Here is a 13,194-nt window from a genome sequence, read left to right on the forward strand (position 1 = left end):
TGTTCTAGCAATCCATCCTGGATTGGGACTTCTCTGGGCCGGGATAGTCCTTCTCCTCTTTTCTCCTTCCTTCTCTTCATCTTATACAAGTGTTTCTTTCCTCCCTGGGAAACTGGTTCCCCAGGGAGGAGGGCATTGATCACTGCTTCCAGGTAGCCAAAAGGCCGAAACACAGCATCAAACTACAGAACACAGAAGCTCCTCACAAACACAGTTTTTCTTTCCCGTCACTTTCTCCCGTGCGGGACGAAATTTTTTCTTTTCTCTCACACTCTCTCTCTCTCTCTCTCTCTCTCTCTCTCTCTCTCTCTCTCTCTCTCTCTCTCTCTTGCCTTCCTTTTCGTCTGTCTTCATCCAGCATGGGATATTCCTATGTGGAATGAATTTTGTTTTTTTTATTTTATACGATACACACTGGCCTTACCTTGACAGTCTGTAAAGGTAAGGAACAGAGCAACGAGGTGGAGATGAACTTCTGTTCTAGGAGCCACCCATACAAAAACACAAAATAGCATTACAGCTCTAAGTCAGCTTCATCCTAGGATGCCGAAGTTCTAATAAGGCCGATTTTGGTCCGGTGCGAGTTTGAGAAAAAAATCCACTTTGCTTTACTGTAATTGTTTCAGGGAACAATATTTAGCATTTTTACTTTACTTTCTAACAATATTTTACATTATTGCTCTGTTCCAAGGTTTTGCTTTCTTGCTTTACTTAATTGCTGTAGCCAACAAAATCGGTGTGCGGGACGTTTCATCTCAGATGCTGAAGTTCTAATTAATTAGTTCATCCTAGGATGCAGAAGTACTAATATGTCCGATTTTGGTCTGGTGCGAATTTGAATGCAAATGACTAGGGTTACTTTCTTTCGAGTGGCCCCATGTTTTCGTCTAGCACAGATGTTTTATTGTAGATACTTCCTTCCAGTAAAATCATTAGTAGTAGCGCTTTATTTGTACTGAAGTAATTCTTTGTTGGTTGGGGGTAACGGTTTTTGCTCCTAATCGATGTAACACTTTTGAATTCTCACAAAGTGGGCCATCTGAACACAATATAAATTAGAAGGACAGTAAAAGAGTTGACAATTGGTGCCATTGGTGGGCAGCATTCCGACAAACAAATTTTCTGTTTATACTCCGGGACGACCCCGGTCAGAGAAGATCCCAAAATAGATAGAGAATACAAGAAACTGCACCGTGTTTAGCAGTCACGGATTGAATGTGTGAAATTACACAATCTACCAAAAGCCAGGAGAAGTGATGGGGAGAAAATCTATTTTTCAGCTGGGTTTTTCTTTTTATTGCAGCTCAGAACAGCATATGGCCATGGTTTTATGCGGCTTCTGTACTGAAACTGAATTTCTCAATTGGCGATGACATCAAAGCGTAACAAGCAAATACCTTCTAAGAATACTTTTTGAGCAGCCCGTGATTCGTAATCTGTTAGCTTTGTGTTGTTAGAAAATATTGCAGTTTTGTGAAGAATACACATTTCAAGAAACAACCCGTTATTCATAGCGGATGATTTTTTTTCCTTTTGTGCACCAGTTTTCGAAGGTTATAACGCAGCTATAAATATAAAACTTTTCTTGAAATTTCGTTAGATCAAATATACATCCAAGGAAACTGCTGTTCCGATATTGTTCCCTAAAAACAATTGCAATAAAGCAAACTTTTTTTTGATCAAATGCGCATTGCACGGTTACCAGATATTTATATGAAATTTACCTTCAAGGACCCTATATGGATCCTGCCTTTGGACTACCTAGCGGCCTGTATGGCTGAAAAAAAATAATAAAAAAACTCCCTGTAATGGGCAGACACGGACAGACACCCTTATCCGCTCATATCTTTACACCTCAACCCGATTGGGCTGCTCATTCTCCCACTGACACACTCTGAGGAAGGCCCGTCCATGTGACCACCTGGTTGGCGGCCGCCTGGAGTTGGCTTGCCCTACATGGGTTCTAGGGTCATCCCCCTCTTCCACACTCCTGTTACTTCATGCAGTCTTCAAAGCTCAGCTGCCGTTCATCTGGCAGAGAGACCAAATGCCTGCAGCTGGCTTGGTCCCTTTCCTCTAGTAACTAGACTAATCTGTTTGGTACATATGCTTCCCTAGCCTAGACTGATCATTACCATCTAAGCTGCACATATATGTTGTCATCTATTAGCCAACATAAAGGTGTGGGGAAACACCATAATTGTAAGGATCTTTGCTTACCAAGTTGTAGTAATTCTAGTAGCAAAAACTTCTTATTGCAGCATGCATCATTCGAAGGGTGCATTTTGACACCTCCTCTGCAGAGCCTTCTTTTCTTTTCCCGATTTTCCAAGCCTGATATTTACCTTCATTTAAGAGGTATATCAGGATGCGCGTCGCTCTGGAAATCGGGGCCGGTAACTGTAAGAATAGTACTTGGTCAAGCGTGGTATTCCCACTGTTTTGTGTACACTAAGCCAGATGCGCTGAATAACCGGACAAGAGAAGACTGCATGTTCCACTGTTTGACACGCCTTACAGTAAAAACACTCAGCATTCGTGTACTCTCGAAATTTGGCTTTGTTCTTCTCCATTGGCAGGTGTCCGTGTATTATTCTCCATGCCAGGTCTTTCCGCTCTTAACCTATATGATGGTGTAGGTTGCCCAACATCTGAGTCACGTCCAGTCTCAGCCAACTGCGTGGTACCGGTAGTGGCGGTGTATTCATGTCGGACAACTTCCAGTATATTTCCGAAACCTTTAGCTTGTTTCCCATGTGCAAACCCCTGCAGATAACTCTTGTAAGTGCTTGATTACCAATTTGTAAAAGGGTGTTATTATTTCCTCTGTTGGACCAGTGTGCTCCTCTCCTAGTAGTTCAGTAAACCTTCCCATATTGTACTTTACTAAGACAACCGCTGCATGGGCTCCCCGTAACGCAGTCCAAATGTGCTTTAACACATATGCCCACCTTAACCACTTTAACCGTGGTACTGCATAACTCCCCCACACACACACTTCCTGCAGTAGCTTCTGCTGAGTCACTTCTTGCTGTCTGCTGTTCCTGAACAACTTAAAGTCTTCGAGTTAGCTTTTTCTGCACGCAGTAATTAAATGATGCAATTGACACAGTATTCATTAGCATCGGTATCAGAATCGTCCACATAATACACACCCTTCCGGAGAAAGATAGCATCCCCAGATTCCACTCTGACAGAGCGTCCTCCCAAGAGTCTACTAATTGTCCGGACGATACTACCGGATATTTCACAAAAGGAACCCCTAGGATGCACTAGGGGTTCCTTTTGTATTATTAGTATTATTCTGATTGGGCATAGACACTTTCTTGGTTATAATGTTCACACAACAAAAAGGTTTATCTGTTCGATGTCAAAGGTGAAAATGTTCATAGTATGTATTGGTTTTATATGGTCGTCACCACAAATCTCTGCTCCGATATGAATGAACGATACTGCTTGTAATATATTGCCGACAGCTATTCTTAGGGCATAAGACCTCCTTTGTATTGCACTGGAGAGATGGATAGACTCCCATTGAAGTAGAATGGTGTATCGAGATCATCTTCACCAATTCTGGCTTCCCCTCCTCTGGGTTTTACGACATTAACGAAAGCATAAACACTGGGTTAATATCTGCTCTTATTGGAATATTTATACACATTATATCAGCTACGCTAGTAACAAGATGACATGGAATACATATATGTAATCTGATATAATAATAACATATGCATATAAGACAGTATATCACTAACCTGTCTATATTACATAAATTAGTGACACATTATATATTGGTTACATAAGGGCTAGTAATAATTATACATTGTGAACAATCTATCATATAAGGATATAACAACAGTGGTTGACATTTCTGTCTGCTTCATATATAATTGGTATTATTACTAATAGCGATTAAATACACTGCATTTACTTAATATTCATTGGTTACACATGCCTAAAATAAAGAAAATAATATTGCATATATATATATATATATATATAATTTGATACAATAATAATAATTAGTGCATGGACTGCTTATACATCATGAATATTATACATTAACATATATATGTATAATATATCAGTTTAGTATGGACATTTGCCAGTTATATTTAAGTGCCAATCTGGTATGGATAGTCATCTCTCTTCCTCTTTTTTTGTTTATTTCTACTGGTCTGTCCAATTCTTACTCATCCCACCATTCTGATTGGGCAGGACTGTACCTTCTTGTTGCAAGGCCCTCGCGCTCAAGCCATTAGGCGTAGAGATTTGCAGCCCTCACTGCACAATGAGTTCAGGGGTGATCCCAATAGCATTTGAACCGGTGGGCTAGTTCGGGTTTCAATGCATTCTTCTCGGGGCAGGTGAAATCCTGGATGTTGACAATGACTTTGAGTGGGAGGATTTCCTGAAGGAATTTCGTACTTTCCATCCCTTCGGAGATCACCCGATAGGGTTTGGTGATGGGCTTGATCCGTGACCCAAAGTGTGTGGGGGGGGTGAAAGTTCCAAATTCCAAAGAGAGTCCTAGGCGCTGATCACAGAGCCAGAGGTCTTCCTCCTGCACTTCCTCCCACTCATCTTCCTTCCACACATTTTCCTCCCACGCTTCATCATCATCTTCCTGCATGTGCACTTCTTCTTCCCAAGGATATATTCTTAGCCTTAGGTCTTCTCTAAATCTCTGTACTCTTATTAACTGTTGATCTTCTAAGTCTCTTTCTGCTACTTGTCCTAATTCTTCTAACTTCCAGGTTGAAAAGGGAGAAACACAAGAAGATACAATGTTTACTTGTTCTTCTTCATGAATTTCCTCATTAAAACTAATAATCAAAGAAAAAATTATATTAATATTCTTACAGCTTAAAAGTACATTAATTCTAATCAAACAAGAAAGATTTTATTAGTGGTTAGTAAATATTTTTCTATGTCTTCTCAATGCATTAATCACAGATTATAGGTCTTTATCTGTATCCTCTTTATCTGTAAGGGGAGAAGACATGAGGAACAGTCTTCTTGTTCTCTAAATCTCTTATTAACCGTCGATCTTCTAGGTTCCACTTGTCCTAATTTCCATGTTGAAAAGTGAAAAAAACACAAGAATCGGAAAGGGGAGACGACATGAGGAACAGTTCTCTAAGCCTCTGTACTCTTATTAACCGTCGATTTTCTAGGTTCCACTTGTCCTAATTAACATGTTGAAAAGGGAGATGAAAAGGGAGAAACACAAGAAGATTCTTCTTCCTGAATTTCTTCATTTACAGTTTAAAAGTGGTTAGTAAATATTTTTCTATGTCTTCTCAATGCATGCATTAATCACGGATTATAGGTACATCCTGTTTATCTGTATCCACTTTATCTGTAAGGGAATTATCAACATGGGAGATAAAGATCTTTTAAATAAAGTACAGTCAAAAAAATACAGCCATAATGTTTAATATTATGAGATATATTTTTGCAAAAATGAATACTGAAAATGAAGATGATTTTTGCAACTTTCAAGTTCGGTTAAAATCATTTCCTTCGTGCCCTTTAACTTTTATAAATCCTGAAGATCTTGCTGGAAATGGATTTTTTTATTTAAACAAAAATGATATGGTTAAGTGCGCTTATTGTAATTGTGTGTTGTCCAAATCATTCAAAGGAGACAAACCTAAAACAGAACACCTACGATTTTACCCAGGGTGTCCTTTTTATAAAAATATTTTAGGTTACGATACTCGTTGAAATTATGACAGAAATGTCCTTATCAAAGTTTTGAAAAAGATTAGCCACTTTCTAAACGTGGCCTGCATCTTCCGTGTCTCCTCAAGAATTAGCTAAAGTTGTTTTTTTTTTGTATACTGGAAAAGACGATATGGCACAATGTGCATTTTGTCACTTATTATTTTGTAATTGGAAAGAAAATGATAATCCCGTTGTAAGACACGTAAGGAACTCTCCCGATTGTAACCAAAATTAAAGAAAAATATTTCGGAAGATACCACCAGATATCATGTGTAAATCTAACGATGCTAATGTTATTATTGGATATTGGACCCAGTGGACATTTGATTTCTTGTTCTGTTTGTGTATTATCATTGAAAATTTTCCCAATTTGTCGATGTAATATTAAAAATAAAAATATAATAATTCGCTAGAAAGATGAATAGAAATAAAAAGTTTCATCATTATTATACTACAACAATACATTTTACACAACACTCTGATAATCAATATTTAAAACTTACAACGCTGATCCAAATCTTGGACATATATTACACTTTTGCAAGCGATGAATATTTTACGTGTCGAAAATATTTACTAAATTTGGTAAAGCAACGATTACATTCATTACAGTTGAATTGGGAGAGCCTTTGCATAATTCCTCATACGAATATAAATTTTCTTTACGTGCAAAACGACGGAAACACAAATAGCAATGAAAAATAGTTGTGTTTATGAACCATTACTGTATGACATTTTAAATCAAGCACAGAATCGAAACATTGGAGACACTCGTTGCAAAAGAACTTTACCTCGATGCGATTATGAAAATGATATGAGGCTTGCCTTGGTAGAACACCGACGATTACATTTTGGACAGTATAGCTCCTCCCTCTCTCCGACAGTAGCGTGTTGAATAATGTGCGCCATATTTGTCATTATTAATACTGGTTCCACATACACAACATCATGTAGATGTGTGAGGAGGATCTTTTTGTCGTTGTATCTGTTCTGTGCTAGATACTCGATTTCTTTCAGTTCCAGATATATCATTTTTTGCCATTTCATTGGATACAAGATTGAAATTTGTCTCCAATTTTCTTTCTCTTCCCAGTCTCGATACAGAAGTGACTCACTTTTTCAAGTTCTTCGTCCTAAACTAAAGTAAAATAAGGGGAGAGCGCTGCTTTAAATGCTTCATTTCTTGTACTTTGAAAAGAAAAAAATATAAATAGCATTAGAAAAATCCATTAAATATAAATACTAAAAATAAAAAACTTAATAAACAACAATTGTATACTTACTAGCAAAAATTGTTTTCGAAGTTCAGAATAAGTGCTTAAGTCGTAAAATCACCACCGCACTGCATTGGCAATGTCCATCTTTCATTCTACATCATCCGAAATTCCACCCTTTCAAATGACCAATGACGAGGACAGTTGATTTTCTTTTTATTTTATTAGATTTAGAATAAAAATAAAATTGAACAATATAAATACCGACCAGAGAACTGAAGTGCAGTAGAAGCAAAGGAAACAAAAATATTTTAACACGAGTTTACTGAATGTTAAGTCCACCAACCGAAAGATGAAAAAAGCAAGTTCGATAGTTGAAAGTTTAATAAATGAATATGAAACAATAAAGAAAGATCTAAACGAAACAACATCTGAAAAATCAATCAAGAAATTGTCATATTCAGACGCCAATGTTAAATTTAATTAGGAAACGAAAGATTTTGATATAAAAATAAGATATTATTACTGGTACTGAAAAATATTTTTATATAAGTTCACCAAATATTAAGTTCGTCTGTGAAATAAAACATTTGAAAAATCAAGAGAATTCCCCAAATAAAGATGAAGATGAACCCGATGAAACCCATGCCAAACGAAGATGTTTAAGTAGTATTTTTGACGGATGAATCTGAAAGATTCTACAATTTTTAACTATGAATTTTCATATAAGTGATTGTAAATAAATTAAAAATATTCTAAATCAGTTCACGAATGGTGAACTGATTTAGAATATTTTAATTTCAATATTTCAATTAACACATCGTACAATCTAAAACACTATTTAATTTTTTTGTAAATTTTAATACATAGAGCTTGAATACAATGAGTACTAGCGATCTATACGTGCAATTTCATCAATAAATTTTTTTATCTTTAAAACGGATTGCCAGTTCACTTACGAAAATAAGAAAAAACCCAATATTCTTTCCCATTTAATATTTTATTTAAAAAGACCATTGGCAACACCTACAATGGTTGTGTCAAGGGAAGTAAAAGAAAGGGAAACGTCTAGTGAGTCAAAATAATTGTTCAAATGTTCTCTGTAAACTTCCCTAAAATCAACTTCCAAAGGTTTCAAAAGAGTCATAACTACATTGCTGATGGGTTTCAATGGCTGTGGATACTACCATTCATAACCATTCTTGCACAGTTCATAGGAAATGAAGTCATTCACAACAGATACAACTTCAGGCTCTTCATAGGTAACCATTACAACTGTTGTTTCCTAGTGAAAAGGTAGAGTTTTTAATGGTCCCCTCAGCTACAAAGGCTCCACCTACTTCCTGCTCTTGGCTCCATCTTCTTCCTTCCTTCCTGCCTTTATACCAGGATATTATAAAAGACCTGCTCCTTTCTCTAAGAGACAAAAAAAAAAAAAGCTGTGCGTTAAAAGTTATGTATTGGCATAAGAAAAGTATTATGGAAAAGAACAACACGACTCAAAGATTTAGTAAGATAGGGAATATTTATTAATATATTAGATAGTATGAATCAGAGCTGTAATACTCAATAAGTTCTACGTTGAAAATAATATTAGTAAAATAATAAGAGGAGTTTACCTCAATATAGTACGTAGAACCCTTCCGTATGATACCCTCCAGAAATTAAAACGGAAAAAACGAAAAAATCGGCAACTTACCGGTACATTAGAGTAAAATATAAATAATTAAATAATCAATTTAACACAACTCAAATCAATTTAAAACAATTAAAAATCATATTAACGTAATTAAAAGAATCTAACGAAAATATATAACACGATTTTCCTTCCTGAAGCTGCCAACGCTTTTCGACCGTATGTCGTGATCACAGGAATGAAAATTACCGAATCGGGTTAAACCTGAAACTTTAATAGTGATTATTTCTATTCGCGCATGCGCGTAAAGGTCCACGCATCGGAGATCAAATATGGCCGGCGAACATTAACAGAATTCTCGCGTAATTTAATTTCAACGGTTTCTGCAAGTAATAGTCGCGTATAATTATGTTGAACGTTAAGTATTTTGGCCCCTTTAAATAAAAAAGTGTTTTTCGTTAATGGCATGAAAGGCTGATTCTGACGCTGCTGAACGAGAAGCATGAACAGAGGCTTCGTGTTGATTTTCACGAATATTAAGAGAAAATCGGGTCGAACCTTGATAAGACAAGTCGCAATCACCGCAAGAAATGTTGTATACCAGATCATTAATTTGTGTTGCGACCGCTGTTTGTGCCACTGTTCAACATATGGGACAGAAATAAAGTATTTTTTGATATTACTATTGTTGATTGGTGTAGTATTTTGTATCCTATCCTTAGCTTGTACCCTAATTCGGTTTATTGTGGTAATGGAATAACCCCTGTTTAAGAATCTGCTAGTTAATACTGTATTTGTATTTCTGAGTCCAAAGCAGAATCCGTCGTTGAATATTTATAGGCATTAAGAAATTGATTAAAGATAATCGATCTTTTCTAGGTGAACGGGTGAGAGCTTTTATAATGTAGAAGCATACCGGTGTTTGTAGGTTTTCGATAGATGCTAAATTGTATTCTATTCGAGTCCCGGGTAAGCGTGAAATTTAGAAATTTTAGTGACTTTGTATCCGTATCCTCCCTTTCCAATGTAAATTTGAGTCTAGAATGAATATTATTAAACGAATGTAAAATGTCTTGGCTGGTATTACTATCGGTAATAACTAGAACATCGTCTAAATACCTCCCATAGTATGTGATACGGGTTCGAAAAGGTGTCAAATGTATCTGCTCAATCGTTGAGAGATAGATCTCTGACATTAAGCCACTCAGGCTCAAACCCATTGGTAATCCAAAAATTTGTTTGTACACCTTGTCTCAAAAGGTGATGTAGTTAGCCTCAACTAACAGTTTAATTAAGTGAAAAATTTCCTTAATAGGTAGCTTCGTATAATTAATCGGTGTCGAGTTTTCATTTAACATATCCCAAATAATATCTAATGTGTATTCGACGTTTACATTCGTATATAATGAGGTAACATCTAGTGAGAATAAATTGTCATTGTCGCCTGCGGGGGGTGGAATTAGAAGAAGATGATACTTTATTTTTATATTTTATGTTTATTTTATTTATTATTATTTTGTTTTTATTTTTTTTTATTGTTCCCTTATATGAGTTGTTGTCCACCTTATTTTAATTTCCCCACTTACACATCTGACTTTACTTCACAGGAGAATTCCAGATTCAAGGGAACTTCTCAATTATTTATAACTTCCTTCGTCAGGCTGAGTGTTCAAGAATGATAAACAACACACACATTAATATATAATATAACATTTTATTTACACTTATATACACAATATAAAAATTAACAACTCTCAAGCACATATTATTATTAAAATCTGCCTATGTATTATCAGTTATATATGGCAATTAAATACAGTGGTTTTTCACTAGAAATGTTATTTCTTTATACTCAACAAACTTAATATCTTTACAAAACTGCTATAGCTTCTTCTTAACACATGAACAATAATTACTTAAGAGGATTAGGTACACCCTTTCTCCACTTTAAATCAAATTCTTACCTTATAAATTGATTTAGGAATTTCACTCTTAACTTCCGTTTTAATTATTGCCCCATTTTGTCTTGGGGAAAATAATTTCACAACTTTCTCTAATCAAGACAGATAGTACATTTGACACCAATTTCTGGACTAATGCTGGTCCCAAGTGTTAGCTACATTCATAAGACTAATTCTTTCTCTGTATTTCTCTACCCTTGCCTTCCAAAATATATCATACCTATATGTTAAACAATGACTAATAACAAATATCAAATTTCTCTCCCTTGCCTTTCTACATATGTCTAATTATACATTAATCAAAACCCCTATCTGATTTATCTCTATATTTATGCCTATACAGTATTTATATCTTTGTATATCCTTCCCTTAACATCTTTCTAAACATTATACTAATCTGATATTAGAGTTCCATCAGTCCTTTATTTGTGAGGAAGAATACTATATAACTAGTCACTTACTTAATTTCTTCTTAGCCAGGCTTCACTGTTTTGGATTCTCCCACTCTTAGTTGGAAATGTCATCATCGTATATCAGGGCATTCATTCTAGAACTTCTAGAGGATTTTCTTGTAAGGATCATAGTTCTGGTATTTAGCTGTACTCACTGTTCCACTTGAACTGGGCTCGCACGTTGCATACAATCATACTCCGTCGATATGGGGACTGCTATCTTCATCCTGAGGCCTTTTACCACCTTATCCGGCTGTCTTTTCCACAAGGAGAAAGCTCATAGGGTGCTACCCTCGCTTTTTCCGCTCCACCTAATAAAAACTCTTTCAAGAAGAAAACTTCACAGGGCGCTACCCTTCTTTACTCCACCTATCACAAACTTCTTATTAAAATAAGAATTATTTGACAGCGCTCGTTAGCATACGGTCACTACCCATGACGGTTAGACTCGTAAAACCAGCTACTGCTCTTGCCTCCCAATGACGGACAGACATAATCTTCTTACTCTTTATAACACTCCAAAAACTCAACTGTTGCTAACACATATTTTCTACAACGTCGAAACCCTCAACTATTAACTGTTACTAACTTACTTTTACTTACGCCGACGAAAATCTTAAATGCTGTGTCCACTGACTATTTCAATTTACTTAAAAACGCCACAAAACTCAGCTCAGTGTGTTGTGTCCAAACTATCTCACCAGACTATCAAACACGGACAAGAATCTCGACTTAGCTCTCCCCGACTCATTTCCATAACACCCACATAACTCAACTGTGTCCTGGCTTTAACTCACATTTTCTCCAACACTAACTAAAAAACTTAACTTAGTATACCGCTAACCCATCTTCATAACCACCCACATAACTCAACTCAGGGATCTGTGTGTGTCTTTTCCCCCCTGTTCACTCCTTTTTGTCATCTCAATCACGTACCGCCCTAGTATGTCAGGTCTGCTCCCTTTTTTTTCCTATAACCAATCTTCTCCTTTTCTACGACTTTCTTTATCTCCTATTCGTGCATTAAAATTTCTCAAGCTGTATATTCAGAGTTCATTTTAATAAATTTCCAAATTTTTCCCAGGCAATCCGTTGCTTTGAAGTTCGCCGTCACCTTCGCCACCCCTCGTTAAACCTTAGCAGATTTATTTTACACGATCTAATAACCTTGCCATCGCCGACAGTCAGACGCCAATGTGATTGCTAACCGGAGCAATTTGATCCGTATTTACTACCTGGCTGGCATCTAGGTGTCTTCGATCAAAAGGAATGTCCGACCGATTGTGTCCTTCACGTATCGTTCAGTCCTACCCTAAATTGTTCGCACCTTCTCGCAGTAGCCGCTGTCACCATTCCCGTTGTTATTGTTTGTTCTTTGCCATGGTGGGAACTGAAATGTACCCCTAATTGCTAATAGCTTACCGCTCCCTTCTCTAATTCAACCTTGTCTAATTTTAATTCCTTGTGAGTGACCTAGAATAATATTAGTGACTGGTGATGTTTACTGTCCTATTTTGCTATTTCCTGGTCTTTATTTTACATTAATCTCACTTTTTTTTTAAAATATTAAACATGTAAGATTTTACATCTTACACGCCTAGTCTACAGTCTTTAAGCTTATTAAATAATGTATCGTAGTTCTTAATCCCAAATTGTATTACCTGTCTAAAGGGTTTTATAATGTTACATACATGTGTGGCTAAGGATGAAAATGCCGAGTTCCTGTAGGAAACAATAGGTCGAATAGGAAACCCAGTCTTGTGTAATTTTACCTGACCGAAAAGTGCAGGAATATTGTATGTTCTGGACTTCAGTTCCTTTAACTGAACCATAGTAATGTAGTCGTTTTTTCCATACGTGTTGAGGCCAACTACATCACCTTTCGAGACAAGGTGTACAAACAAATTTTTGGATTACCAATGGGTTTGAGCCTGAGTGGCAGAGATCTATTGTTGATTGGTGTAGTATTGTTGATTGTATTAGTGTAGTATTTGATTGTTGATTGTATTAGTGTAGTATTTGATTGTTGATTGGTGTAGTATTGTTGATTGTATTAGTGTAGTATTTGATTGTTGATTGTATTAGTGTAGTATTTGATTGTTGATTGGTGTAGTATTGTTGATCTCTCAACGATTGAACAGATACATTTGAGACCTTTTCGACCCCGTATCACATACTATGGGAGGTATTTAGACGATGTT

Source organism: Mastigoproctus giganteus, chromosome 8 (genome assembly GCF_048544385.1).
Source record: "Mastigoproctus giganteus isolate SK-2022 chromosome 8, ASM4854438v1, whole genome shotgun sequence".
NCBI lineage: Eukaryota > Metazoa > Arthropoda > Arachnida > Uropygi > Thelyphonidae > Mastigoproctus > Mastigoproctus giganteus.